This window comes from Sciurus vulgaris (assembly GCF_902686455.1).
Source record: "Sciurus vulgaris genome assembly, chromosome: 8".
Lineage (NCBI taxonomy): Eukaryota > Metazoa > Chordata > Mammalia > Rodentia > Sciuridae > Sciurus > Sciurus vulgaris.
The window spans coordinates 123,210,685-123,236,862 of record NC_136468.1 but is presented as its reverse complement, the minus strand read 5'-3'; the positions used below and the strand labels follow the sequence as shown (position 1 = coordinate 123,236,862).

Here is a 26,178-nt window from a genome sequence, read left to right as displayed (position 1 = left end):
CATATGAACAAACTGAAGCAGAGGAGGGGGTCAATTAACTTGTCCCTGATTACCTAACTAGTAGCTAACAGAAATGGGACTCAAATCCAGATGTACTGCCCTCCAAAGCCCATGTTCTAAACCACTATAACCATATAAGCACCAACAATCAATCCTTCACCACATATCCCTCTTGGTAGTGATGAACCAAAGTCAGACTGACAAGTCAAAAGAAAAGAAGTGAAGGCAAACTTATGTAAGGACAAAAATAATCCATCAAACTGATCATGATGACACAGAAGATATATTGCTTCCCAAAGTAGGCTCTCATATGGAAGAGTTCTGGTTATTTCAATCTTTTTCTTCAGGATAAGCCAAAATCTATCTCCTATGAAAGAGGCTATAAATAGCATGTGGGAATGGGAGAGCAGACATGAAAGCACAAGATATAAAGGCAATCCATACAAGGGGAGGTAAGAAAGGGAACCAAGTGAGACAAGCAAATTATTTTTCTCCCGTTTATATCAGCAGCCTGTGAGGAAGAGCACGACAAAAATAAACCAAATTCTACAGTAGAAGTAGAAAGATAATGCAACTCTGAACCTGGCTAGAACCAAGAGGTTAGCCAACAGAATCCACAGCAGGGCCAAAAAGGTCAAGTTGACTGTGAAAACCAAGTCAACCACTGGGCAAAGAGGGGAGGAAAACAGGGAGCTAATGTATGAAAAAAGAATGATCTACTTCATAAGAGCAAACTTTATATGCTTTTGTAAGCTGTACCCCCAGAGTCAAGTCCAAGGGTGAGAGGTTCAGACAGTGGTCTTCATCACTGAAACATTTTAGAGTGAAGAAATGCAAGTCTCTTATGAACTGCCTCACTGTCAAAGATATTAAACACCTGCCTCACACATGTGGAAAATGACTCTAAGATGGGGAAAATGTTCAAACTTGAAGTACATGGTATTAGCTAAACTGAAAAGAGCTGCTTGTACAACTACGCAGGTGGTAAGCTGTTATATAATAGAAGCTAAACTAGAAAAATGTAATGCATAATTATAACTTTAAAAACCAGTAAGAAAATCTCCAGTCAGTTCTAAAATCCTAATTTACTTCTTTGCATTAAAAAGTTTCTGTGGTTAGTTTCTTTTGTAATTCATCATGACAAAAGAGGAAGTAGGTAAGACAAGGAAGGCCCTGAACAAAATTTGATACTCATTCATATGTATGTGCAGTTTCAAAACATATGCAAGCAACAATTATATATTGCTGCTAGGAATGCAAACTGTACAACCCTTCTCAAGAATTTGGCAATACCTAACAAAATTATATATGTGTGCCTATCTTTTTTTTTTTTTTTGTGGTGCTGGGGATTGAACCCAGGGTCTTGTGCTTGTGAGGCGAGCACTCTACCAACTGAGCTATCTCCCTAGCCCAGTTGTGCCTATCTTTTGACATAGCAATCCCACCCATGGAATCTACTCCTAGGTTATAAACTTTCAAGGATATGAAAATGCATATATACTGGGTTATTCACTGCAGCATTATCTGTAACTGCAAAATACTGGAAGCCATTCAACTGCCCATACACTGGAGATTGGCTGAACATACCAAGATACATCCACACCATAGAGTGAGTATTCTGCAGCTATAAAAATGAATGAGAAGGATCTCTAAGAACAAGGAGGGAATTCCAAATTATACTGTTAAATGAAAAAAGCAAAGTCCAAAAGAGATGTATACTATTCATTTTTTATGTAAGAAAGAAGGAATAACAAGAAAATATAAATGTATCTGCTTATTTGTATAAAAGAAATATATATAGATAAAAAACTACATAGACTATTTACAGGAATCAGGAGAGAGGGAATGGGAATAAGGTGGTTGGGATAAAGAAGGAAGCGACATTTCAGAGCATGTTTCATATACAGCTATGACTCAAAGAATTACAGTCATGTATAAAACCATCCAGGATATGGGAAGAATCTAAAATGGAAACAAATGAAACTAACTGTACTACAAATAAATAACAAAATCACGCTTAAGGGCATAAGGATAGAACTTGTAAGACAGTATTTTAACTGGAGACTGTAAAGTGAAAGTCATAAATAACTGAACCATATGCATATCCTGTAATCTAGTTGGTGAATTTGTCTCTCACATGTCAGGTTAGCAATTTTGAAACTATATAGAGGGAGGGAGTGAGGGAGGGAGGGAGGGAGGGAGGGAAGGAAGGAAGGAAGGAAGGAAGGAAGGAAGGAAGGAAGGAAGGTAATGAGAGCCAGGTTGACTAAAGAAAGTGGGAGGATTAAAATAGTGCTTTTAGATTAGAATCTGAGCTGTCAGTGGTGTTATCTGAGATATCAGTAAGAACTCATAGTTTCTTTAAGAAAGAAACTTTGTTTAGGAAAGAGAGACACAGAAACAGAGACATGCAATATATGGGTTAGTACACATACATATATATCCCAAACTGTCTGCTGAGAAGACCTGGAAATCTCAGTAGCGATAAACAATATTTAAGATCTTATTCAAGAAAAGGATGGGGCTTACTGAAAGGACCCAAAGGTCAACCAGAAGACTCAAACAAAGGGTGAAGTTGTAAGGATTTGAACAACAAAATAAATAACAATAGCACTGGGTTATAGCCCATAGAACAAAACGAATATCCATAAGTCTATACTTTTCATACAAAAGGAATGAGGGAATGTTAAAATCAATAGGCACCAGTAGGCAAATACCACACGTTTCAGACAAGATCTATGGATGGATGCCAAAATTAGTGAGTGAAAATGTGATCACTATCTCAATGTATGTACCCTAGTTATTCATTAATTACAGAAGGGTAAACAGGTAGACACCACCAAGTGATTCAAGTTAACATCTTTAGGAATAAGACATATCAAATCACAAACTCTCTAATATATAAGAAGGGTACAACATCACCTTTGTGGTATTCTTGCATAGAAAATATGAATAATCTTACTCTAATCATGAGAAAACATTAAACAAACCCAAACTGAGTCTATAAAGTAACAGTTCAGTATTCTCCAAAAGTACTGTGGTAGGCTGGGGCTGTAGCTCAATGGTAGAGCACTTGCCTAGCATGTGTGAGGCCTCGAGTCCAATCCCTAGCACCATGGGGCAGGGGAATTTTTGGTCATGAAAGTAAGGGAGAAAACTGAAGAAATGTCATATTTGAAAGAGACTTCAGAAGATACAATAGTTAAATGCTACATGGATCCTTGGAAAAGAAAAGTGTCATTAGTTTGTTACTAGTTAACAGTTTCGAACCAGGTTTAAAATTAATGGTTTTGGTGAACTTCATAAAGAAAAGGAAATGGGAAGGAACGTTATGAAAAGAGGGAAAGAGAGAGAGGATGTAGAATAAATCCAGGACAAAAGATACTCAGGGGCTGGATGTAGCTCAGTTGGTAGAGTGCTTGCCTCACATGCATAAGGCTCCGGGTTCAATCCCCAGCACCATCAAAAAACCAAACAGGGCTGGGGAGATAGCTCAGCTGGTAGAGTGCTTGCCTCGCAAACACACGGCCCTGAGTTTGATCCCCAGTACTGCAAAACAAAAACAAAAACAAAAACAAAAAAAAAATCAACAACACCTCAGTTTAGGGTCCAACACAAAGTAAATGTTCCATGTTTTCGACAGGTACATAAAAAAAAAGGGGGGGGGGGGGGCTGGTGATGCAGCTCAGTGGTTAAGTGCCCCTGGGCTCAATTTCTGGTATGTATGTGTGTATGTATGTATAAATAAATAAGGAAATAGGCAAAGTTATGATGGTAGGAAGTTACTTGCTGCTCTGACCCAGTGGTTCTCAAACTTGGTTATATACTAGAAGCACTGGGAGCTTTAAAAAATCAGGATGCAGGTTCCTCAAAAGACTAGAAACGATTCATGTGACCATCTATACCATTACTTGATATTTACCTTAAGAATTAAAGTTAGCATATATTATAGTGATACATGCATACCCATGTTTACAGCCACCAAATTTTGGAACCAGCCTAGGTATCCATCAGTGAATGACTAGATAAAGAAAATACGGTGCATATATACCCAATGGAGTTTTATTCAGTCATAAAAAGGATAGAAATATGTCATTTGCAAGAAAACGGATGGAATATGAGAACATTATATTAAGGGAAATAGGCCAAACTCAGAAAACCAAGAGTTGTATGTTTTCTTCCATATACTGGAAGTTAGAGAGGAAAACAAAAAAACCCTACCAAAAAAGGTCTGTGTGGGGGACCTCATGAAAATGAAAGAGAAACCAGTAGAACAAAGGCAGGGGACCAGGGAAGGGAGGAAAGAAGGGAAAGAAGGAAGTACTGGGGAATAAAACTGACCAAATTTTATTGCTATATTGTGTGCATGTACAAATATATAATAACAAATTCCACTATTATGTATAATTACAATGCGCTAATTTAAAAAAAAGAAGAGAAAATACTTGATCTCACATTCAGAATTTCTAACTGAATTGTTAGGCTGCAGTCTGTGCACTGGGATTTTTAACTTTTAAAGGACCCTAGTGACTGTGATGTTCAACCAAGATTGAGAATCATTTCTCCAGCCATTTTTTCCTTTGCCCACTTTTTCCTAGGACCTAATCCCATGGTTTAGTTCTACTGTGTGTGAGAAATAGAAAAGTTTGGTGGTCCATTTCAGAATATAATATTTAGCCTTAATAAGAGATAATCACAGCCATTATGAGATCCAATTGTAGCCATTTTAACTACAGCTCTTCTCTTTGCCCACCCCAATTTTAAAATTAGCCTACAATGTTGACTGTAACCCAGAGCTGCTCCTATCAGAGCAAGGGGAAGTGCTGTGTTGGGGATTAAAAACAGGGAGACTGCCCACCAAGTGTGCTTGTTTGTCAGACTTTCTTTGGTAGCATAGCCTTCTGCAGAAGGAAAATCTGCCTTGCCAAGCTATTTCCAAGCACGTTTGACTCTTTGTGGCACTCTGGTATGTCAAACATGGGAACACTCTCCCTACAGAACAGACAAGCAAGAGAACATAAATTGTCTCAATCTTCCTTAGGAGCTTATCGCCTTCTCCTACCTACCAGTATTAACTTTTTCACATCTATTGACTGAACAAAACTTGGAAGTGGAGACTGGAAAAAAAAAAATTTTTTTTTAAACAAAGTTCTCCCAGGTGACTTTCTGTGACCTTTCAGGGTACCTGGCTCAATCCACATCACCCTCAGCCACAGGAATCTACCGCAAAGGTTCATCTATGGCCTTTGAGAATACTGCTCGTGGCAAGGTACCACCCATCCCAGACAGAACCCACGTAAAGCTAAGCAGGGTCAGCGAGCTCCTTTTCCCAGAGCACCTGGAGCTAGAACACAGATTAAGCATACACTAGAACACAGGCTGGTAAAGGGATGTCTGTCTGGAGTGCTGAGGATTCTGGGATGGGCCACGTGTACTTTGGGATTATTCTGCAGATAGAAAGGAGTAAGGAGGAAAGAGCCGTGTGCTGTACAAACAAGCCCTGATGCTCCTGAGAGGGCAGAGACACTGCTTTGTTTTTTGATAACTTTCCAATTTTTTAATCTAATCCTTCATGCTTCAGATCATGACCTGATGATGTTCTGTCCTTCAAAAGTCTGGGAATGGGCACAAAGGATCCTCTAAGAACTTCAGAGATCCACAAGAATGTTGTAGAACACTGGTCAAGCAGAACTATGAGTGCTGGTGAAATTACACAAATTTTTCATTGCTCAAATTACTGTGGTGACTCTGATATCAGTTCCTTTCCTTTTCTCTCCACATTCTGTGCTCCTCACTTTTATCCTGGAGCATGAAATACAACTGTTCCTAAACAAAACCAAAGACTTAAACATGAATACTTCCAGAGACAGTGGCAATGTTACAGCTTTTCACTTGGCCCCAGAAGACAACCATGCCCACAACACTAACCTGTACACATTCAGAGTGACAGAAATCGCCAGGACAGCTGCTTGAACTCTTGCAGTCTTCGCTCACTCCACAAAACCTACTGAGTGATAAGTGATGTGTATCTGAAGAAATAACTTTAAAACTATTCTTTTGAGTCAAGTTACAAATCTTGTTCTTGGAAGTCTTGAAACTTGAATTCAAGTTCTTATACTGTCATGGCTCTGTGCCTTGAACAACACTCTTTACCTTGCTGAACCTCAATATTTCTCCTGTAAAACAGAAGGTATACTTCTTTTTCACATGTTGGTTATTTGGAAGAATAGCTAAGAATGTGCTTCATAAATTTAATGCAAATATAATAATATCACTGCCACTTGGAAGATTTTTACTATATCCCATCCCCTCAACTATAATTTTCCCTTGTTATTTTATCATTTGACAGTAATCATTAAATAATTCAATAATCATGATTACCTTATTTTTCAGGTGGTCATTATAAATTTTGCATTTATTTTCCTGTTGCATCATTAAATATAAAATAATTTTTTTTTTTTTTTTTTTGTGGTGCTGGGGCTTGAACCCAGGGCCTTTGCATACACTCTACCAACTGAGCTATATCCCCAGTCCAGTAATGCCTATTTTTTAGAACACAGTAGTCAAAGTCCAACCATTGAATCAAAGTGGCTTAGCCAAACCTACCCACTGAGAGAATTAGGTCATACCCTGGTCTTTATCTCTGAATTCCATTTTCTTTCCATTTATACAAGAATGTGCCCAAAAAGTCTTACACAATGGAATTTTAAGAAGAGCTAAGTGACAAAAGGCACAGAATGCCTCCTCCTTCAAATCCCAACAAAATAAACATGTTATAAACAAAGAACAAAGATAAGACTAGACCACAAGGAACAGAGTGAGCAAATTATAAAGGGCAACCCAGGAGTGGTAACAGATCATAAAGACCCAAGAGAATCAGGCTTGGTAGAATCTACACTCTACATTTAAATGGAGACAAAGATGGAACAGGGCTAACACACTACAGTGAGGGTGTTCCATGAAAGGGGAATGCAAAGTAACAACAGGTTAGAATAAATATGCAGAATTATGACACCTTAAAAAAGAACTGAAAACACCTCCGAAGGCAGCAAATAGAAGAAACAGAGAAGGAACAGGATAAAAAGATGAGTCAAGCAGAATATACATTATAAAATGATCAATAGTAATTTGATAGAAACCAGATAGAATGGGCAGAGGAATAAAAGTAAAAATCAGAGCTGAAAAACAAACACAATTAATCCATGGTAAGGGAGGCTCACAGAAAAAGAACTATTTATAAATCACAGTAAAGAATATAATCATATAGTATTTTTCAAATTTGAAAATATAGGGGTTAGGGGTTGTGGCTCAGCGGTAAAGCACTTGCCTTACACGTATGAGGCACTGGGTTCGATCCTCAGCACCACATAAAAATACATAAATAAAAGTATTGTGTCCATCTACAACTAAAAATATTTTTTTTTAAAAGTTGAAAATAAAAGCAAAGAACATCAATGATGAGAATGAAGGACCACTGTGCCTAATAGGGGTTCAGAGGCAGAGGCTTACAAAGGGGGAGAATAACAAAACCTAAACAGCAGGGGAAAAAGTGGGTGGGGAGAAAGGCCTAGAATATAGAAAGAATGAGAAGATAATACATACCTGCGCCTAATAAAATTAAGTGAGATGGGCTGGGTTTGTAACAGCAGTGGAACACTTGCCTTGCATGTGTGAGGCACTGGGTTTGATCCTCAGCACCACATAAAAAAATAAATAAAATAAAGGCATTGTGTCCATCTCCAACTAAAAAAAAAAACAACAAAAAAAAGATGACTAAAGCTGATTTTATGACACCCATGCCAAAATAGTAACTCATGACTCATGAAAAGTCCTGATACAAAAACACAGATAAATAAGTAAGTTAGAATACGAAAGTTAACACATATGTTCAGCAAAAGGCAAGTAGCACAGGTTTTCTGCACTGATTAAGGAGACAGGGGTTGACTGCTAGAGGATGGTGGGGAGGAGGAATGGAAAGAGACAGGTTACAGGGTTTCTATTTGGAATGATAAAAATGTTCTGGAATTACATGGTGGTGGCGGTTATAAAACTGAAGATAATGAAAATGAGTGAATTATATGCCTTTAAAAGGGTGAATATTTCTGACATGTGAATTAATACAAAAAGAAAGAAAAAAAAGTATGGTCTCTTTAACCCCACCCCACCCCATTCCCTGGTGATTTTTATCACTATGTCAAATGCTAACACTTAAGAATTTAAGGTGAGAAATCCCTTCACTCTGGACAGCCAGTAGAAACCAAATTAAGGCACAAGAACTTGGAGCAGGGAGACAAATTGGCTTTGAGTTTTGAGAGAGGCCCAAACTGAAAGAAATGGTAATTAGATGATACTTTTTATCATGGCCAACCCACTTTGCCAGTGTAGGAAAGCTGACAAGGAACCAAGGCAAAAGTCCTGCTAAGGAATTAAAAAGTAGACATCTGGGAAAAACAAAAATAAATTTAAAATGCTCAGTGCTGTTAAACAAGACCAAAGGAACAGATTCCAGAAAGACGTACATAAATACGTATAAGTTAAGAATGACTATGTGAAAAGCAATTAGTAAATATTAATAAAACAAACTATTAAAAGGGAGCAAAATAAGTATCCCAAATGTAGCTCTTTTATTCACAATGAATTCTGTAGAGGTTAAAAGCCTAAATTAAAGGTTAAAAGCCTTAGTGTATTTTCAAATTCTGAAGCAATAAAAGAACACAATGAAGAATTAATGAATTTGGTTATATAAATACTTTAATGATTTTTCAGGAAATAAAGATTAATACTGAACTTCTAATGAGCAAATAGTCCAATAATTGGAATACAGTTAAAATATCAGATAAATGAGTAAAACTTAGAAAAAAGGTTTACTTTACAAATAAACCCCAAATAAGGCAACTAAATAGATTTTTACCTACAAATATATGCTACTACCTACTCTTCAATTACAAGTAAGATTACCATGTTGTTACAGAGGGAACAGGAAAAGCACAGAGGAATTCTCTTAAAAATTAATGGCAGCCCTCCAAAGACAAGGCCTAGAAATCACCATATGACTCAGCTATACCACTCCTTGGTATTTATCCTGAAGAATAAGGTCATCATACTACAGTGATACATGCATACCCATGTTTATAGCAACAGAATTCACAATAGCTAAATTATGGAACCAGCCTAGCTGTCCATCAGTGGATGAATGGATAAAGAAAATGTGGTATATATACACAGTGGAGTTTCATGCAGCCATAAAGAAGAATAAAATTATGTCATTTGCAGGAAAATGGATAAAACTAGAGACCATTATGTTAAGAGAAATAAGTCAATCTCAGAAAGTCAAGGATTGTATGTTTTCTCTCATATGCAAAAGCTAAAAAGGAAAAAGGAAAAGAAAGGTGGAGGGGGATCTCATGAAAATCAGAGGGATATCAGTAGAGGAAAGGGACCAAGGGGTGGGAGGTAGAGAGGAAAGAAGGAAGTGCTAGGGAGTGATATTAGCCAAACTATATTTTTATACTGTGTGCATGTACAAAATGTAACAACAAATCCCATCATTATGTAAAACTATAATGCACCAATCAAAAATGTGGAAAAAATTAATGACAGTTAAGTTTAAATGCTATTTCAGGACAGAAATCTGGTCACACAGTACAAAAGCATTTTTCTTTCTCTGACCTGGTTATCCCATTTTGTGCTGTGCACATGTACATGCACATAATATAACAAATTCTAAGAAAATTATTCAAAAAGTGGTGGGGGCTGTTGTACTAAAAATATTTATAGCTGCAATCTGAATGCCCAACAACTGGGTAACAGTTAATCTAGTTTTAGTAGAATTTAATGTTATGTTGACATGACATGTTGGATTCATAGATATATGAAAGGGGGAAAAAGGGGACACAATGGCATAGCGTAAGCATTAAAATAGGTTTAAAATAACAAAAGAAATCCTGTTGAGAACATGTCCAGCACAGCAAAGGGAGCTTTAACTTGAAGTAGGAGGGAGAAGATAAAACAGACAGGGACCTAAAGGAGAGACAAGGATGCCTTGAAGGGAAGTGGAGGTTTTGTTTTGTTTTATTTTTAGGACTGGAGAGTCATCAGCCCCTAGGAATTTGGATGAGGTCACCCAGAGAAATTGTATGGAACACAAGAGGACCCGGAGAACCAAGAACAAAGAGCCCAAAGACTTAGTAAAACTAAAGGTGCCTCAGCAAAGAAGCAGAGGTTGAAAGTGGTTCAGAACATCAAATGCTCAAAAAAAAAATCACAGAATCTGCTTGGGTGGGAGGAGGGGTGGAGGTAATCAGGAAAAAGTCACCAATCCAGAAGAATCTAAGTCGAGGAAGACTATCACATTAGAAGGTGAGCAATGCCAGTTGACAGTGGGTTTGGAGAACATCTGGCAGCAGCAAACAGAAGAGGCAAGCTCAGGAGCACTAGAAAGAACTGCAGTACAGATAATTCCTGAAAGCAACTGGTTGTGAAGGGAACAGGGCATACTCTACTCTGGGGTAAGACCTGGGAAAATTCACGACTAAACATCTGGCAGCAGCAAAGAGAAGAGGCAAGCTCAGGAGCACTAGAAAGAACTGCAGTACAGATAATTCCTGAAAGCAACTGGTTGTGAAGGGAACAGGGCATACTCTACTGTGGGGTAAGACCTGGGAAAATTCACGACTGGATAAAGTAACAAAAACTGATATTTTATTAAGTGTTTTGCAGCAAAAGGCTTGTTTTGGTTGAAGAATCATTTGTGGGGGCGGGGGAGGACTAGAAAGATACTGGTCAAAGAATTCAAAATTTTTAAAAATCTTTTATGATAAAAATGTCTAATACAATTTCAGAAAAATTCCAATATGGTTTTCAAATAATTAAATAAAAGATGAAATCCTAACAAATCCTCAGAAAAATCCTTGGAAAGCCATTTAAAACTTTAGTCCAGATCATCTCAATAGGCTCAAGCAAAAGTATTTGTCAAAAGTCTTTCAAGTTAAAAATGCTCAAAGAATCAACAATGTGAAAAGAGAGCCTAAAGAGGGGGAGAAAATCTTTTCCACACACACTTCAGACAAAGCACTCATCTCCAAAGTTTATAAAGAACTTTAAAAACTTTACACCCAAAGTACAAAGAAACCAATCAATAAATGGGCTAAGAAACTGGGCAGACACTTCACAGAAGATATACAGGTGATCAACAAATATATGAAAAAGTGCTCAGCATCCCTAGTAATTAGAGAAATGCAAATTAGAACCACCCTAGGATTTCATCTAACTCCAATTATAATGGCTATTATCAAGAATACAAGCAATAATAAGTGTTGGTGTGGATGTGGGGAAAACGCACACTCATACACTGCTGATGGAGTTGCAAATTGGTACAGCCACTCTGGAAAGCAGTATGGAGACTCCTCAGAAGGTTGGAATGAACTCACCATTTGACCCAGCTATCCCATTCCTCGGTTTATACTCAAAGAACTTAAAATCAGCATACCACAGTGATGCAGCCACATCAATGTTCACAGCAGCTCAATTCATAGCTAGATTGTGGAACCAACCTAGATGCCCTTCAATTGACGAATGGATAAAGAAACTGTGGTATATATACACAATGAAATATTACTCAGCCATAAAGAAGAATAAAATTATGGCACTTGCTGGTAAATGGATGAAGTTGGAAAATATCATGCTAAGTGAAATAGGCCAAGCCCCAAAAACCAAAGACCGAATGTTTTCTCTGATAAGTGCATGACAATACATAATGATGGGGGGTGGCGGGCAGAAGAGAAGAATGAAGGAACTTTGGATGGTGTAGAGGAAAAAGGGGTGGGAGGGGGTGGGGATGGAAAAACAGTAGAATGAAACAGACAGTATTACCCTATATATATGTATGATTACATGAATGATGTGGGCATACATTGTGTACAACCATAGAAATGAAAAGTTGTACCCCATTTGAGTACAATGAATCAAAATGTGTCTGTAAAAATTAAAAATATTTAAAAAAATACTCAGGGAACTAGGAATGAAAAGGAAAGGACACCTACCAAAAAGCTCCATCTAACATTGCACTTAAAATAGTGAAAGATCAGAAACAAGACAAGGAAGTGTGCTCTCACCACTTTTTAACACTATACAGTGAGGTTCTGGTCAGTGTAATTAGTCAAGAAAAAGAAATGGGGCTGGGGTTGTGGCTCAGTGGTAGAGCACTTGCCTAGCAAGTGTGGGACACTGGGTTTGATCCTCAGCACCACATATCAATAAATTAAAGGTACTGTGTCCATCTATAACTAAAAATATTAAAAAGAAATAAAAGGCTTCCAAATTGGAAAGGAAGATGTAAAATTATCTCTTTTTGTAGATGACACAATGTTTTATATAGAAAAATCATAAGAACCCCACTAAAATTAGAATAAATAAGTTTCAGGAAGGTTGTAGAACACAAGATAAATATACTAAATATATGGTATACAAAAACAGACTATAGATGCATACAATCCATCAAAAATACAATTAAGAAAATAATTTCGCGGGCTGGGGAGATAGCTCAGTCGGTAGAGCGCTTGCCTTGCAAGCACAAAGTCCTGGGTTCGACCCCCAGCACCACAAAAAAAAAAAAAAAAATAATAATAATAATAATAATTTCACTTGCAATACCATAAAAAAAAAAAAAAAAAAACTAGGGTTGGGGTTGTGGTTCAGTGGTAGAGCACTTGTCTAGCATGTGTGAGGTACTGGGTTTGATCCTCAGCACCACAAAATAAATAAATAAAATAAAGGTGTCCATCAACAACAAAAATATTTTTAAAAAACTACTTAGGAATACATGTAACAAAAGTAGTATAAGACTTACACTCTGAAAATTATAAAGTATTACTGAAATTATTATTTATATAAGCAGAAAGACACTCATGTTCATGGGTCAGAAAATTTAATGTGGTTTTAAGATGGCAATATTCCTCAAGTTGGTCTACAGATTTCAATGCAATCCCTACTAGAAGTCAGCTGACTTCTTTGTAGAAGTCAGTAATCTAAAGCTAAACTTTATATGGAAAATAATCTTGCAAAAACAAGAATGAAGTTACAGACTTGCAGTACTGAGTTTCAAAATTTATTTCAAATTAAGTAATCAAGAAAATAATCCAGTCATCGTTATACTGGCATGAAGAAAGAGAGATCAATGGAACAGAACTGAGTCTGGAAATAAACTTATCTGGGGTACCAAGACTACTCAATGGGAAAAGGATCATCTTGTCCACAAATGATGCAGAGACAACTGGATAGCCACAAGCAAAAGAATGAAGTTGAACCCTTACCTCACACAACATAAAATGAATCAAATATCTAAATGTAAGAGCTAAAACTAGAAAACTCTTTGAAGAAAGCACAGGGGTAAAACTTCATGACCCCAAATTTGGCAAATGACTCTTAAATATACATGGTACCAAAAGCAAAAGCAACAGAAGGTTGGAGGGAGGGGAAGGTAAATTGGATTTGATCAAAATTAAAAACCTTAAAACCTTTTGCTTCAGGGAAGGGGATATAGTTCAGTTGGTAGAGTGTTTGCCTTACATGCACAAGGCCATGGGTTCAATCCCCAGCACCACAACCACCACTACCAAAAACACCCCTTTTGATTTAAAAGGCACTATCAAATCAGTGAAAAGACCACCCACAGACTGGGGGAAAAAAAATCCAAATTATATATCTAATAAAGAACTTGTATCTAGAGTTTATTTATTTGTTTATTTGGTGCTGAGGATTGAACCCAGTGCCTCACATGTGCTAGGCAAGTACTCTATCTCTGAGCCTCAACCCCAGCCCTAAAGAATTCTTAAAACTCAATAAAAAGACAAATACTCTAATTTACATATAAAGTTACATTATGCTAAATGAAAAGGTCATATACATAATGTCTTTTATATGAAATATTCAATATAAACATTTATTCAGGTCACTGACATTCTCTTGAAAACAGTAAAAAATTTAAAACGATCACTTAAATATTTTAAAAGATAAACTTATTTAAAAATAGATTTTTTCAGAAAAATTAAGAAGGTAGGAGTTTCTCCATATACCCCACATCCAATTTTCCTTGGCACTGATATATTTGTCACATTTAATTGACCAATACTGATACATTATTATTGATTAAAGCCCACACTTAATTCACATCCTAAGTGTTTACCTAAAGTCCTTTTTCTTTTCTGAGGATCCCATCCAGGATATAATATTACATTTAATTGTCATAGCTCCTTACCCTTTTATGAGCTGTAACAATTTCTTATAGACTCTCCTCTTTTTTAATGACTATGACCACTTGGGGGAGGATTGGTCAGGTATTTTTTGGACTGTCCTTCAACTGGGATTTGTCTGATGTTTCCTCATAATTAGACTGGGGTTGTGGGTTATGATGACACCGTACAATTACTTGGTTTAAGAAATATTTTAAAAATTTTCTATGAAAAAAGGGTACACTTGGGGGAAAAATACATACACGCACATAATTAATTTTTTAAGCTCCCTACTGTATTTACCAAAAGTTCCTTTGAGAAAAGAGTTGTGTCTAACTGCCAAATATGCACTGCTGACTGACAGCATACCAAACACAGGCACAAGACCAATCAAAACAAGTCCTCTACTTCATGCCCGACAGGATCAATACTATCAAAAAATGCAGAAAGAGGTGGCAAGCATGTGAAGAAACTGAAATCCTTATATACTGTTGGTAGGAATATAAAATGATACAACCACTGTGAAACTTAGTGTGATTATTCCTCAAAAAAAAAATTAAAAATAGAATTACCTTATGATCCAGCAATATCACTTCCGGGTAGATACTCAAAAGAATTAAAAATAGATATTAGAGAGATATCTGTACACTTATGTTCATAGCAGCATTAATCACAACAGGTGAAAGAAGGAAGCAACCCTAGTCCACAGATGATGAATGGATTACAAAAATATGGTCTGTGGGCTGGGGATATAGCTCAGTTGGTAGAGTGCTTGCCTTGCAAGCATAAGGCCCTGGGTTCGATCCCCAGCACCGCAAAAAAAAAAAAAAAAAAAAAGATCTGCATATATACAATGGAATATTACCCAGCCTTATAAAGGAAATTCTGACATGCTACAGCATGGATGAACCCGGAGGACATTATGCTAAATGAAACAGGCTAATCATAACAAGCCAAATTTAAAGAGAAAGTAGAATGGTGGCTGACAGGGACTAGGTGAAGGGGAAAATGGAGAGTTGTTTAATAGTATAGAATTTTAGCTTTGCAAGAAGAGTTCTCAACGTGAATATACCCAAAACTACCATGGTGTATTTTATGTCACATGTTTACTATGATCAAAAAAAAAAAAAGTTCCATGAAGTTATCTGTTTGCAGGTGTCTAGCCTATGCCCCATAGTCATTCAGAACCTCTAGCCCTACATTGGGATACAAAAAATTGCCCTTAGGATTACATGGTGATTTAGTTGATGTAGTCATTCCAACACTCAAAAGGCATAATCCCTGTCTCACCAAAGAGTAAAATGAGACTCTGAGAAATTAAATGACATGTTGTAAATCATCCAGCTTTTAGAGCCAGAGCTGAGATTTCAAATGCAGTTTTCAAAATTGATAAATGGGATGTTTCCTGCTGCTTGTAAAGAGGCTTAAAGTTTGTTCCTTCATTCACAAATTCAAATAACATAGGGAAGTGAATGGTAGTATCAGGAAAGGTAGAGATGATTATGAGGATGGCACAGAGCCTCAAGGCACCATTACTATTATTACAGATTACTATTATTACAGTCTGCCTGATTTGGCAAATATTTATGGAGTACCTACTACTATGTACAATGCTTGCACTAGGTGCTGGAGATAGAGCAGGGACAAAGTGCTCCCTCTCAAGGAGCTTAAAAGGAGTGGGGGCAGTCCTTTATTCTTATCTAGCAGACTTCCAAGTACACAAAAGTGGTCCCAAATATACCTCATATACCACATATTCCAATCCTCCAATACCTCATGCACTCATGATAGACACCTAACCTCAGTACCTACCTGATTCAAAAGGTAAGGTTACCTGGCATAAACCTTTGTTTTTTCTCTTGGACTGAGGGGGAAGAGCTTCTCTGTCTTTCCCAGCAGTGATCTCACAATATGCATGATTGTACTAGAGATGATAGAGACTCGTTCCTTCTTTCTTTCTGGGAGCCTCTGCCCATGACTATCCTTTCTAATACTGTTAATCTAGTCAACGAAAACAGAAGATTTCTCCCACTGGTACAAAAGTCTATGCCTCCTATAGGACGGTCTCTTTTAAACTTCTTAAATAAAAATGCCTTCACTTTGTCCTAATTATTGCTCAAATGATGATTGTTAAACCTACATCTGACTAGGTCCTTTTCCTCATTTGCATAAGAAATAACTTAAAATGGCCAATTTGTGGACATAAATGAAAAGTCTGGGCTCTTGGAGCATTCAGGAAAACCAGAAGTCATCTATACAACTCTTCCTTTCCAATGTTCTAGTTTCCATAGTATCTCTACAGCTGAGAAGACTACATAAAGACTTCTGTCAGTTTCAACATTTTAGGTCATTGGGGACGCAAAAACCATCACTAGAGGAATGAAAGGCTGGCCAGGGAGATGAAATGCAAGAATGATATGAAGAAATAAATGCTCTGGAACTGTCTCCAGCAATTTAGAAGACTATAAGTTAAGAAATACTGACAGATTTGGTACATCTAAAAAACAACAGGCAAGACTTTAAGCTACTGAAGAAAGGAAGTTTTTTTTTTTGTTTTTGTTTTTGTTTTTTGTTTTTGGTGGCCTCATAACGCTAAGGAGACAAAAAGAGTAATTAAGATCTATTTGGGTTCTAAGAGACCTAGTAAACACCTCAGGCTCTCAGGATACATGAATGGCTACCTCCAGGAGAACAAAAATCAGAAGTAGACAAAACCATAGAAAAACTGCAACCAAGCCTCACATCAGTTATTCTGAGTGAATTAAGGTAATGTCACTACTCCATTTGCCTGACTGACTAGGCTAAACCTTCTCTGGAGGAAAATGTCATCCAGAGCCTCTACAATTTTCATACACAGTATTCAACATACACTTCAAACATATATCTCAAACATACCAAGAAAATAGAAATGAGGGGGAAAAAACCCAGATAATAAAAACATCCACAGGTGATCCAGTTATTACAGTCTTTAAAATAGCCATGACTGATATGCTCAAGAAAAGAGGATGAGAGAACGGAAATGGGTTAACTGGAGTAAAGAGATTTCCGTTAAAAGCATGAAAAGGCAACTCTCCTCAAAATGGAGAAAATATCTGCAATACATAAAAGTCTTAAAAGACTCATGTCCAGGATCTATAAAGAGCTCTTATAATTAAATTTTTAAAAAATCTCAAGAGAAAAATTTACAAACATGCACACACACACAAATGTGAACAAAACCTACAACGTATAATACTTCATATCCACAGAATGGTTAAGCAAGTTGAGGATATAAAGCAATCTGAACTCTAATACACTGCTAGTAGGAGTAAAATGGAAAACTGGAACCTGTGCATAACCTGTCACACAATCATTCTGCTTCTAGGAACATACATGTCCAACAGAAATAAGCATACACATTCATCAAACACATGTACTAGAGTGTTCACTGTAGCAGTGTTAATCATGGTTAAAAACTGGCAATAACCTAAATGCTCTTAGCAGGATAGATAAACTGTGGTATAGCTCCACTATGGAAGACTAATACTGCATGAGAATTAACCTACCATCACACAAACATAATGTGGAATAAAAGAAGCCAAATAGAAAAGGGAACATTAATATGATTCTATTCATATAAAGTATAAAACAAAATAAATCTATGCTGTTAGATGTTAGGACAGAGGGCACCTTGGTAGAATAATGACTGGAGAGAGTTAAGGGGAGTTTCTGAGATATTGGGATTTCTGATTGTTGATCCACAGCAGGTTAGTTACACAGATATTTAGTTTGGGAAAATTTATCAAACTGTGCACTTTTCTTATGTGCATTTTTCTGTATGTATATTATATTTTAACAAAAGTAAAAAATACAAGCCGGGTACAGTAGTACATGACAGTACAATCCCAGTGGCTTGGGAGGCTGAGGCAGGAGAATCACAAATTCAAAGCCAGCCTCAGTCATTTAGCAAGGCCCTAGGCAACTTAGTGACACCCTGTCTCAAAATAAAAAGGGCTGGGGCTATGGCTCAGTGGTTAAGCGCCCCTGGGTTCAATCCGCAGTACAAAAAAAAAAAAAAAAAAAAAGGTACTAGTAACTTTCTATTTTGTAAACTGTACAATTATAACATGTATTTAATTTATTTTTTAAGCAGTGCTATTTTGTGGCTATGTCTGAATGTTTCAAAATAAAATTAAAAGAATGCTTCAATGAACATAAAAATAAGTGAAATAAATTTCTTTAAAAACAATTTATCAAGAAGAAATAGTAAGTGGAAAGTCACAAAACCATTTTTAAAAGAATTTTGAGTAGTTTAACATTTTCCCACCAAAAACTAAAACAATAAGCCAGGTCCAGAATACTTTCCAGATAAGTTCTATAGAGATTTTAAGGACTCAATCATTCCAACTTTACAGAAAGAGAGCAGGAAAAGGAACATGTCCTAACTCATTTTATAAGGGTTGTCTAATTTTTGTACCAAAAAACACAGGCGAAAACCTCAAATGTTTATTAGCAAACCAAATTTGGCACTATGTAATAATAGTATATCATGACCAAGCAGGGCTTAATCTCAAGAATACAAACTGGTTCAATATTAGAAAATCTATTGGTCTCAACTGCAACTTATAAGAGATTCAAGGAGAAAAGTCACAGAAAACTTTCTATGCATGCAAAAAAAAAAAAAAAAAAAAGCATCTATGGAAAGTCAATCATTCAGCATTAAAAAAAAAAGTTCAAAAATTTGAAAAAGAAAACTTTGTGAAAAATTAATGGCCTGTATCATTCAATGAGAACTTTCCTTTTAATATCATAACAAGTCAGGGATGTCCCCTATCACCACACCTACTCTTTAACTCTGTAATGGAGGTTCTGGTCATGCCAGCACCATGATAAAAGAAATCTAAGTAACGAAAAGAAACAAAAGTCATGATTTTCAGATGACAAAGATTTTAAACATGAACTACTGCTACTGGAATAAAAATTAACAGGGTTGCAGAACATAATAAAATCAATTTATAAGAGTCAAATGCATTTCTATAAATCAGCTACCAAATAATACCACTTATAACAGTAACAACAATGTACGATATCAAGGAACAAATTTGACAAAAGATGGGCAAGAATGGACTAGGGATGTTGCATGAGACCTTGGATTTGAACCCCAACATTGAAGGAAAAAAAAAAAGAAAGAAAAAAGATGTGAAAACCACAAAATTTACTGGAAAAACTACTTAGAAAAACAGTGTGTCATCAACTAGGGAACATGTATGTGTCCTATGAACTAGCAATTCTGTTACTGGAGTTCTCTTATATACCAACAGAAATCAGAAACATGAACAGTGAAGTGTCTGTTCAGTTCCTCAGCCCACTGAAATGCAAAAACAAAACTACTCTAAGATTTCATCTCACTCTAATCAGAAAGGCAATTATCAAGAATACAAGCAATAATAAATATTGGTGAGGATGCGGGGAAAAGGTATGCTGATACATTGCTGGTAGGAATGCAAACTGGTGCAATCATTATGGAAAGCAGTATGGAGATTCCTCAGAAAACTTGAAATGGAACCACCATTTGACTCAGTTATTCCACTCCTTGGTTTGTACCCAAAGGACTTAAAATCAGCATACTACAGTGATGCAGTCACATCAAATGTTTACAGCAGCTCAATTCACAATAGCTAAACTAAGGAACCCGTGTATACACATAGACACGATGGAATATTATTCAGCCTTAAAGAATGAAATTACGGCCTTAAAGAATGAAATTTGCCAGTAAATGGATGGATCTGAAGAATATCATGCTAAGTGAAATAAGCCAATCCCAAAAAACCAAAGGCCGAATGTTTTCTCTAATATGCAGATGCTAATTCACAATGGGGCAGGGGCAGTGGCTAGGGAAGAACAGTTACTTTATACTAGGTAGAGGGGATTGAAGGGAGGGGAGGGGATATGGGTATAGGAAGGACAGTAGAATGAAGCAGACATTATTACCCTACATACACACATAACTATACGACAGGACTGGTGGGATTCTACATCATGTATAACCAGAAGAATGAGAAATTGTACTTCATGATACATGATGTATCAAAGTGCATTCTACTGTCGTGTACAATTAAAACAAATAAAAATATGAAAAAAAGGAAACATGAACATTGACTGTAATAACAAGAAACGACCTGTGTTCATTAATACTAGAATGGACAAACTGTTGTATATTTATACAATGCTACTTATAACCTGGAAAAAAATGAATGAATATTCTCAAAAACATAATGATGAGTGAAAAAAGCAGATTAAAGTACACTGGCAGTATTATTTCACTTATATAATATTCAAAACCAGGAAATACTAAGCACTGATTACTTAACAATAAAGACACAAGGTTAAACAATGCACGTGAAGGTGCTTAACAGGTATATGTTAAATGTTCAAATAATAATCATGGTGGTGGTTACCAACCAAGAGGGGCAAGAGACTGGTGACAGAGACCAGAAAAAAACCCCACCAGGCCATATTTTCATAAGGAAATTCTACCATTTAAAGACAAAGTTGGTCCCAATGTTTTCAGAACACAGAAAAATTTTCAAATTAATTTTATGAAGAGTAATAGTAAACCCTAAACCTGACAGACTGCATACATAAAGATAATACAGATTGATATTACTTATCAATACAGTATCTTCAAATATTGGCAAACAGAATCCAATAGTACATTATTCCAAGAACAAAAGGAAGCTCATAAAGAAATATAATGTGCTAAGTAATGCTAAAGTGAGAAAAATGACATGATCATCTCCATAGAGGAAGAAGAAACACAGACAAAACTCATAATTTTATATTAAAAACAACCAAAATAGGAAGTAATAGATACTTCCTTAAATAAACACAATACATCTCTGTCCAATGCCAGCATTTGACTTAACTGGTTAAAGTAGAGCCTTTCTTGCTAAAGTCACAAACCACACAACGCCAAAAATATTTTTTGAGTTTACATTTTTATAGGTAAGCATTAAATTCTAGAATGATAGAAAAACATCAGCCAGCTCTTAAATGGTAAATTCTGGGCTGGGGATATATAGTTCAGTTGGTAGAGTGCTTGCCTTGCAAGCACAAGGCCCTCCCTGGGTTCAATTTCCAGCACCGCAAAAAAAAAAAAAAAAAAAAGCTAAATTCTGCCTTACTATGGTAACCAGAAATGCCCCTAATGTTATTATAAAACCTTCCCTTTTTTATGACTATTGGTTATGCTTTCTTTTTTTTTTTTTTTTTTTTGGTTATGCTTTCTAGGTGTCAATAAATAAATGGCTCTTCCTAGTAATTATGACAGAGTAAACAGAGATCACAATTTAAATTCTAGTTCCCTTTGGACAAGAAAGGATTCCTGAAAAATATCACTTTTATTATCACTTTAATGGTAACTATCAGGGCTGTCCTGAAAGGGTACTTGAAAACATTAGCAAAATACTATCACAGGCAGAATATTAATAAACAAGGGAATGAATATTCTGGCAACAGTCTTAATATAGCAATTAGTTGGCTTTTTGATAGTCTGAACCATAATATAAAGTAGTTTTGTATGCCTATATGGCCCTGCAATAGAAATTAACTTGTAGGAAGGGTCTATACTGATATGTGTACTTTTTTTTCTTTTTTTCTTTTTAAAGAATCTACTTCAACCATGGGAGAGAAACAAAGCTGATTTAATGGGAAAAAGTGTAAATTTTTTTGAGGATATGTTCAGCATTGCTACATTAAAGAGAGAAGGAAAATTTCAAATAAATCCCCAAAGTAAACACTTTCACATCTCTGTTGAGGCAATATGATAGTATCCTGTACTAAGTTACTGACTCAAGATAAATCCTGTTGCCAAAGTGACTTTACTTTGCAAGCCTGACTTGTGTTCAGTGGTAATTTAGACATTAAGTGGGAGAATGTATTGTTTTAATTTGCTTTAGCTGTGCGGCAAAGCCTCTTCTTTCACAAAGAGATTGTACTGTTATTTCTTTCTTAGTATCTATGCAAGATACTAAAAAAGTTCTATGCAAGTATTTCCCTTTCCATGGTATTCTACATTTTCCATTTCACTTTTCCCAATATGGCAGCATTACCATTCATTCCAGTCACTAGGTAAAAACTCTCCAAATAAGGTGAATAAATAATTGAGGTAAATTACTACTCTCATCCAGTATTAGAAGTTCCAACTTTATTTACTTATTTATGCATTTTTGGTAAAGGGGACTGAATCCAGGGGCACTTTACCATTTATCCCTTTTGATTTTGAGACAGTCTCAGTAAGTTGCTTAGGGTCTCATTAAGTTGCTGAGATTGGCCTTGAACTTGTGCCCTTGCTGCCTCAGCTTTCCAAGTCACTGGAATTACAGGCATGCATCACTAAGCCCAGTTTTATCTAGAGATTTCTAAGGTAAACTTCACCAAAACAGATGGCTCTCCATATGAGGGAAAAAAATCCATACTTAAGTCCTCTTCTTGTGTGCGTGTACTAATTTTATGTAATGTCCCCAAGGCCTATGACAATATTAGAGCTGGAAAGGACCCTTGATACTATCCTAATCCCTTACTTTTTACAGATGAGAAAAACGAAAACCTGCAGAAGAAAAGAGATTAGCATAAACCCATGCAATGTGTTAACCGCAGCAAGGGCCAACACTGGAGTCTCCTGACTTTCAGGTTAGTGCTCCTTCAGTTAGTTGAAAGCTGCCTTTCATGAATCCCCTCAAATTTCAGTATATCCTCATGTAAGAAACTTCCTGAAAGGGATTCACCAACAACTCTAATGAAAAAAGAATTAAATCTCAAACTAAAATTACAAAAAAGCTCTTCAAAGTGAGTCTGCCAATATGAAGTCTCACTATCTACTACTTCAGCGTGCATTTCCTACAAACCATTTTCCTACATTAATGCATCATCAGACTCATTAACATATACATATTACTACGATCTAATCATTAGATGCCAAGTCTTAAGTTTCACCCAACTGTGCCAATTCAATCTCATGTATTTTTTTTTTTTTTTTCTTATTTTTGGTACCAGGAATTGAACCCTGGGTTGCTTAACCACTGAGTCACATCCCCAGATCTTTCTATTTTTCATTGAGACAAGGTCTTGCTAAATTGCAGAGGCTGGCTTTGAACCTGGGATCCTCCTGCCTCAGCCTCTCAAGTTGCTGGGATTATAGACATGCGCCACTGTGCCTGGCAAGAATCATGTATTTCATGAAGTAGTCACATCTCTTTAGAATCCTTCAGTGTGGAACAATTCCTCAATTGTTTCTTGAATTTAATGACCTTGACTTTTTTTTTTTTGAGGATTATAAACCAGTTATTTTTTAGAATATCCCTAAATTAGAATCTGTCCAACATTGCTTCATGATTTGATTTGGATTATACATCAAACTCTTGGTTGTCCCTCTTCTCAAGGGAAACCTAATAAGAGCTGAACTATATTCAAAATCAAATGGAAGAGGTCTTTGAAAAGTAGCAGAAGATACGACTAGACACTTCAAATAAGAGATAAAGCCAAATATGGCAGCGCATGCCTAATCCCAGGTACTTAGGAGGCTAAGGCACGATGATCACCAAGGTCCAGGCTAGCCTGAGTAATTTAGAGAGGCCCTGTCTCAAAAGGGGATGGAGGGACGTGTTGAAAAACTGGAACCCTCCATACACTACTGACAGAAATGCAAAATGGTACAGCTACTTTGGAAAACAACTTGGTGGTTTTTTAAAAATTAAAAACAGCAATTTTCAAAAGTGTCAAGACTATTAAAGCCAAAGGAAGTCTGAAACTGCTCCAGATTGAAGGAGAACAAAGAACACAAAATTAAACATAACATGATTATTCAACAGAGTTAGAAGAGCAAACAGTAGTAATGTCACTGTTAATGTCCTGATGGTGATGGCTGTGTTATGGTTATGCAGGATCTCCTTGCTATGCAAGTGTTCAGATGCAGTGGGGTGGTGGTGAATGTCCCTAAACTCAGTAGACTGGGAGGCTGAGGCAGGAGGACTGCATGCTCAAAGCTAGCCGCTAAGCAACTCAATGCTCAATGAGACCCTGTCTCTAAATAAAATACAAAATAGGACTGGGGATGTGGCTCAGTGGTCGAGTGTCCCTGAGTTCAATCCCTGGTATCCGCCCCCCCCCCCCAAAAAAAAAACAGGTTAGGTGGTGTACTGTATAAACAATTTGTTTGGGAGGGATGACCCTCAAACTTTTGTACTGTCCTTACAACATTTCTATACATTTAAAATTGAAGGGGGGAACTATAATGTTAAAAACATTTTAAACTAATTTATTACAGAAAAAAAGTTATCTCCCTTCCTGCTTTATACCCTTACCCTTTTAGTTTTCTTCGTAGCATCGACCACTAAGTAAAACCTTAAAATATGCCTTCATTCACTTAAGGGTTGGGAGTAACATTTTTTTTTTTTTTTTTTTTTTTTTTTTTTTTTTACCAACTCTCAGTGCCTTCTGCAGTAACCAGTGCAAAATCTTTGTTTACTGAATTAACTTACAGCCTTATTATGTATTATGATTTAAAGGAAAATCAGTTCATTATTCTCCTAAAAAAACATACAAACATCACTACACTTTAACCCAGCAACTACACTCCTAGTTATCTACCCAAGAGAAATGAAAACGTATGCCCACACTTATAAATGAATGTTCACGGTAACATTGTTCCTAACAGTCAATAACTGGAAACATCCCAAATGCCCATTATCTGATATATCCATTCAACTAATTACTATTTGATGACCAAAAGCAAGGAAACACTGATCCAGTCAACAACATAAATGAATACAACATTTAAGTGAACAAAACACCAGATTAAAAAAACTACATTTTGCATGATTCCATTTTCATGAAAATTCTAGAATAGGGAAAACAGAAAACATTGGAATTGTTGGAGTGGGGTAGAACGGATTACAAACAGCAAGAGCGAACTTCTTTGGAATGATGGTAATGTTCTAAAAACTGGTTCCATAACTAAATTTCCCAAAAACATTGACTTGAACATAATCTTATGGTATAATGTTTTAAACTAAAAGGTAAAAGGTTAGAGACAGCCTCCTTTTATTATTGTTTGGGTCAGTTTTAAATTAAAAAAAAAAAAAAGGTAGTATAAAGAGGTGAGGCTTCATCTTATGAGAATATGAGTATCTTAAAAAGACCTGGTTAACCCAAATTAAGGTTCAAACTGCAAAATGTAGGACCCTGACATCTGGTAGGAGCTGCAGTCTTCACAGTCTCTCAATTCACCTGCTCCCTCAGTTGAGTCTCATATCAGCCATCCCTCCAGCATGTGGGTTTGGACACAAACCTGTCAATGCTAGTAACTGAAATAATCAGCAAAACTGAGTGATAAAGTCTAACTTATATAGAAGATCCCAAATGATTGAGAAGAAACTAATTTTCTTGGTTAGGATGTCCCACCAGGTTTTTATTTGTCAATCACTGTTCCATATTTTAAAATAGAATGTGATTTTTAAATGGCGGGGGGGTGCGGGCAGTCATGACATGGCCTCAAATTCTAAAGATTTTAGAAAACTTAAGAAAAAAGGACAACAAATATGGTCTGTTCACTATAAAAACTGTTCAAAGGGGCTTCATGTCTATTTAACAATAGAAAGAGCAAGTTCTTAAAAATTAGGTTTGTGCATAAGCCACATTTTTAGTTTCTAGGTGCCCAAATGCAAACAAATAGAACAGGGAAGCTATTTAAAATTACATGACTTCAAAGAGTATTTTAGAGCTGTGTTTGTGACAAATGCTACAAAGAGAAATAAAGGGAAATTCATTAGAAGGAACTTAAAGCCAACACTGACCAAGTCTTTCCAACCCTCTCTTTAAACCACTCCCACTCAACCAGGCATCCCAAAGGCTAGGCTTATTGTTCACTAATGTATCCAGAGCACTTCAAACAACTGGAGGTATTCAGTGCTCA

At 36.4% G+C, this 26,178-nt stretch overlaps 1 protein-coding gene across 1 annotated transcript in view; it reads right to left on the bottom strand.

Annotated features, from left to right (window-relative positions):
- The window catches only part of MAPK1 (mitogen-activated protein kinase 1), a 102,018-nt gene that overhangs the window by 66,192 nt on the left and 9,648 nt on the right, over positions 1–26,178 (bottom strand). The gene's annotated exons all lie outside the window — the stretch shown is intronic.